The sequence below is a fragment of the Chrysochloris asiatica genome, unplaced genomic scaffold, assembly GCF_000296735.1.
Source record: "Chrysochloris asiatica unplaced genomic scaffold, ChrAsi1.0 scaffold00036, whole genome shotgun sequence".
In the NCBI taxonomy this organism is placed as follows: Eukaryota; Metazoa; Chordata; class Mammalia; order Afrosoricida; family Chrysochloridae; genus Chrysochloris; species Chrysochloris asiatica.
Window position 1 is genome coordinate 3,289,144 of NW_006408554.1, and position 6,069 is coordinate 3,295,212.

At 42.4% G+C, this 6,069-nt stretch overlaps 1 protein-coding gene across 2 annotated transcripts in view; it reads right to left on the minus strand.

The window, feature by feature from the left end:
- The window catches only part of TERF1 (telomeric repeat binding factor (NIMA-interacting) 1), a 65,493-nt gene that overhangs the window by 51,641 nt on the left and 7,783 nt on the right, over positions 1-6,069 (minus strand). The gene's annotated exons all lie outside the window — the stretch shown is intronic.

Consider the following 6,069-nt stretch of genomic DNA (forward strand, 5'->3'; position numbering starts at 1 on the left):
CATGGCTACAGTGGTCAAAACATCCTGGTACTCGTACAATGAAAGATACATTGATCAATGGAACAGAATCGAGAATCCAGAAATTAACCCAACCACATACAGCCAAATGATTTTCGACAAAGTGCCTAGGCATATTGCATGGGGAGGAGACAGTCTCTTTAACAACTGGTGCTGGCAGAACTGGAAAGCAATTCGTAAAAGACAGAAACAAGACCTTTGCCTCACACCCTATACAAAAACAAACTCAGCATGGATTAAAGATCTAAATGTGAATCCCAAAATTATGAAGATCATCAATGAAAAAATAGGGACAATGTGAGGGTACTAATTCAGGGCATATACAGACTACCAAACATTTTGAAAAGGACACAAACAAAAATAGACAAAATAGATGAGTGAGACATACTAAAAATTAAAAACTTATGTGCATCCAAAGACTTCACCAGAAGAGTAAAAAGGGAACCCACGGAATGGGAAAAAGTCTTTTTCAGTGACACATCAGACAAGGGACTCATTTCTAAGGAAATTTCAACACCTCTACAAGAAAAAGACAAATAACCCAATTAAAAAGTGGGCACAGAACATGAACAGACACTTCACCAAGGAGGAGATCAGGGCAGCCAACAAACATATGAAGAAATGTTCACGATCACTAGTCATTAGAGAGATGCAAATCAAAACAACAATGAGATATCATCGCACACCAGCAATAATAGCAAAGATCAAAAAAAGCAAAAGACAAGAAATGCTGGCAGGGATGCTGAAAGACTGGGACCCTCCTACATTGTTGGTGGGACTGCAAAATGGTCCAACCACTCTGGAAAGCAATATGGCACTTCCTCAGAAGGTTGGAAATAGAAATACTGTATGACCCAGCAATTCCTCTACTTGGTATTTACCCACAAGAAATACGAGCCTTAACACGAGTAGATATATGCACACCAATGTTCACAGCAGCACTATTTACAATAGCAAAACAATGGAGACAACCAAAAAGCCCATCAACTGAAGAATGGATAAACAAACTGTGGTACATATACACACAATGGAATACTACTGCTACCTTGAAGAACAACAAGGAAGCTACAAGCCATTGCATAACATGGATGAACCTTGAGGACATTATGTTAAGTGATATTGTGTTGTTAAGTGCCGTAGAGTCGGTTCCGACCCATAGCGACCCTGTACAGGGTTTCCGAGGGTATAAATCTTTACGGGAGTAGAAAGCCTCATCTTTCTCCCGCGGAGCAGCTGGTAGTTTCGAACCGCTGACCTTAAGGTTGGCAGCCCGATTCGTAACCACTACGCTACCAGTGATATTAGTCAGGCACAAAAGGAGAAATACTGCATAAGGCCATTATTGTAAAAGACTAAGACAAAGAACCCACCCAAAAGGGGGTGTGGAGAATCTAAAAATGTGAGGGTACTAATTCAGGGCATATACAGACTACCAAACATTTTGAAAAGGACACAAAAACAGACAAAATAGATGAGTGGGACATACTAAAAAGTGGTGATCACCGTTATTTATAGGATGAGAGGTGGGGAGGGAAGGGAAGAAAAAGCACAGGGTAGGGAATAGACACAGGAGAGCCTGGGGCAGGGGGAGACTGGCAATACACAAGAAGGGGAGGGGAAAAAGAAGAACAAGGTGGACGTGAGAACCGCTGGGCAGGTTAGCCCTTGCCTACCATTGTGAAATAGACCCTTGGGGCAGGGGGACAGCCAGAAATATCACAACAGAAAACACATGGGCCCGGATCCAGCTATAACTAACTAGAATACCTTTGCGAGGGTAGGGGGTGGTGGTGGTGGAAACTGCCCAGACCCAAAATGATGGGGGGACTATGATGGCATGGACAGATGGAATGGCTGGGGACACAGCACCCAAGGAGGGAGAGGAGCTGTTTGCTGACAAGCAAGTGGGCCGGGCCTGTGGGGTGTATCCTTTGGTTATTTGACGATGCACGGAGGGGATTTTTATCATTGCAATGAAATGAAATACAATAGGATGAATGTGAAGCTGATGTGGGACAGAGGCAAATAATGATGTATCTAAAACCTTGGAACAACAGAACTCTGGGATACAGAAATTGAGACATGGTGTGAATGGGGAAAAGGGGGTAAATAATGTTAAGATGCTTGGCTGTCTATTGAATCTTGGGTCCCCTGGCATACCGCTATAAAATAGACACTGGAGGGGGAGAGAAAGGAATAGCCAGAAATACCACCATAGAAAGGTTGTAAGTCTGTCTTCTGCCTATACCTGATTGGAATACCTAAAATGGGGATACAACGTGCCCAGCGAAGGAGGCTTCCTGCATTATATAAGACCATAGGTGTAATGCCTCTGCATTACACAAGAGGAGCCTCTACATTACACAAGATCATAGATGGAATCCTGAACAGCATCCAGAATCTTCTGAGGGGAAACATCCACTTGAAAGGACAAGCAGACCAGCCTGGAGTGGCCAGAAGAACAGAAGATACTTCCTGAAAGAAAGACTGACAGGAAAAATACAAAACAACAAAGGCAGGCCGACTATCACTACAAGAACAAACAAGTAGCTCGCCCAGGAAACATCAAGGCAAGTGGCCGGGTCCCCCTTCTAAGACTAAGGCTCAATGGGAATGCATGCTCAGATTGGTGACCATGTTCATCACCGGTAAGGGGAGGTGAGGGAAAAACAGCAATGAAGCTGCAAGCTAAGCCCTACAATGCTCAATAGACTCCTGTGAACCTGGATGAAGATCTGGTTGGCTAGTAGTGTGCCAAGTCCAGGAGTCTCTTGGACCCAGAGTCAGCCACACAGCCATGGAAGACTAGAGTGGAGAGTGAAGCATCCCCCTGAAAAGAAGAGAGGGCACATGCATAAGTATACCCACACTTAACAGATAGTACCCACTTGACCTGCCTGCAATGGCTGGATGATCAGAGCTCAAACAGAAGAAAGAAGAGGGAAAAAGAATAATCTGATACAATTTGCTGAACTTGACACACACCTATGGAAGCAGTATCTCAAAAGAGTGAACAGATTTTCACAGCAAGAGGATCATTCCCACCTCCTCCACACACACGGAGAGGATAGGGATGGGCAACTTGGACATTGGCTACCCAGAATGAGGGTGCTACAGAAGCAAGAAGTGACTGGCTTACAAGCTTTCAAGAGGGAACCTAGATCCAGAGGGCATGGAGCAAGGTAGAATCTCCACTGAGTAGTACCCAATCCGTCTAGGCAAGGCTGATGAAAGGAAATGCAGATAGTCTCTTGTGATACAATAATGAATAATTGTTATCAGAACTAATTTTAAGGGCTGAAAATGTAAAGGTAGATGTTTGTGGCAAAGGGAGGGGAGTGATTAACTTTGCAGTCTAGGGGCAGAAGTCCCTGGGACCATCAAAGGATAAGAGCAGAGAATGGGACCCTACCAGAGAAGCAATGATGCCAGGGATGGAGACTTTGGACCTGGAGAGAGAGATGGGCGGTATGCGGATGACAGGGGGGACAGGCTTGCGGGGTATACCCTTTGGTTGATGGATGATGCATGGAAGGGATTGTTAACCATGGCCAGGAAACAATATACGACAGGATCATTGTGCAGCTGATGTAAGCTATCACATAATTCACAATAAAGCATTAAAAAAAAAAAAAAAAAAAGATGGAAGGAATATACAGAGTCACTGTACCAAAAAGAATTGGTAAATGTTCAACCATTTTAAGAGGTAGCATATAATCAAGAGCCAATAACACTGAAGGAAGACGTAGAAGGTGCACTGAAGGCAATAGCTAAAACATGGCACCAGTAATTAATGGAATACAAACTGAAATCTTCCAACAAATTGATGCAGCACTGGAGGCACTCACTTATCTATGCCAAGAAATTTGGGAGACAACTACATGGCAAACTGACTAGAAGAGATCCATGCTGTTGTTTATAGATGCCATCAAGTTAGTACCGACTCATAGTGATCTTGTATAGGGTTTTGCTAAAGATAATCCAAAAACGCTGCAACCATACATTGACAGAGAACTTCCAGAGGTTCAAGCTGGATTCAGAAGAGGGTGTGGAATGAGGGATGTCATTGAGAACATCAAACGGATCTTTGCTGAAAGCAGAGAATTGAATACCAGAACGATGTTTACCTGTGCTTTACTGACTTTGCAAAGGTTTACGATTGTGTGGATCATGATAAACTATGGACAACATTGCAGAGAATAAGTATTCCAAGACACTTAATTGTATTCACGAGGAATCTGTACACAGACCAAGAGGCATTTGCTCAAATAGAACAATGGGACACTGAATGGTTTAAAAGGAAAGGTGTGTACCAGGGTTGTATTCTTTCACCATACTTATTCAATCTGTATACTGAACAAATAATCCAAGAAGCTGGATTATATGGAGAAGGAATTGCTGGAAGACTCATTAACAACTTGCGATATTACCTTGCTTACTGCAAAAGGACTTACCATACTTACTGAGGAAGACCAAAGACCACTGCTTTCGGTATGGTTTGCACTTCCATGTAAAGAAAACAAAAATCCTCACCATGGATCATTAAACAACATCCATATAAATGGAGAAAAGATTGAAGCTGTCAAAGATGTATTGCATTAGGCAAATCTGCTGCACTAGACCTCTTTAAAAAGTGTTGAGGAATAAAGACGTCAGTTTGAGGAATAGGGTGCGCTTGACACAAGCCATGGTATTTTCAGTAACCTCATTATGCATGTGAAAGTTAAGACAATGAATAAGGAAGACTGTAGAAAAATTGATGAATTTGAGTTATGCATGAGAATACTGATAGTACCATGGGCTGCCAAAAGAGCAAACAAAAATACACTGGAAGAAGTACAGCCAGAATGCTCCTTGGAAGCCAGGATGGCCAGACTTCGCTTCTCATATTTCAGACATATTATCATGAGGGACCATTGCTTGGGAAGGATATGTTTGGTAAAGTGGAGGATCGGAGAAAAATAGGAAGGCCCCAGCAAGATGGATTGTCACAGTGGCAGCAGCCACAGGCTCAATCATAGCAATGACTGTAAGATTGGAGTAGGAATGGGCAGTGTTTCGTTCTGTTTTGCATAGGGTCTCTCTGAGTTGGTACCAACTCAATGGCACCTAATAACTATTTGTGCCCATTCCAAAAAGATATGACCCAACGCAATGCTGTAACTATGGAACACTATCATTAATATTACATGCAAGTAAATTTTATCTGAAGATAATTCAAAATAGTTACAACTGTACACTGACAGAGAACTACCCAAAATTCAAGCTTGATTCAGAAGAGGAATCAAGTGAAACACGGGTTATCATTGCTGACGTCACATGAATCTTGAGTGAAATTAGGGAATACCTGGAAAGATGTTTACTAGTGTTCTCACTGACCACACAAGGAGCTCTGGTAATGCAATGGTTACGAATCAGGCTGCTAAACTCACAGTCAGCAGTTCAAAACTACCAGTCATTTCCTGAGAGAAAGATGAGACTTTCTGCTCCCAAAGTATTTACAGACTCAGAAACCCTATGCAGGGTCGCTGTGAGTTAGAACCAACTCCAAGGCACACCACCACCACCACCATTGACTATTCAAAGGTTTTCAATTGTGAGGATCATTACAAGCTATGGACAACATTTCAGAGAATGAGTATTACAGAAAACGTAATTGTACTCATGAGGAATCTGTACCTAGAACCAAGTGGCAGTCATTCAAACAGAACAAGAAATACTGAATGATTTAAAATCACAAAAGGTATGCACCAGGGCTAAATTCTTTCACTATATTTATTTAATCTGTATGCTAAGCAAATAATATGAGAAGCTGGATTATACAAAGGACAAGGCATCAGGTTTGGAGAAAGAATTATTAACAACCTGCGATATGCAGATGATACAACTTAGCTTGCTTTGTTGTTGTTGTGGTTAGGTGCCATTGAGTTGGTACTGACCCATAGCGACCTTATGCACAGCAGAACGAAACACTGCTGGATCCTGGGCCAACCTCACTATTGTTGCCACGCTTGAGCCCATTAATGCTGCTACTTTGCCAATCCATGTCGC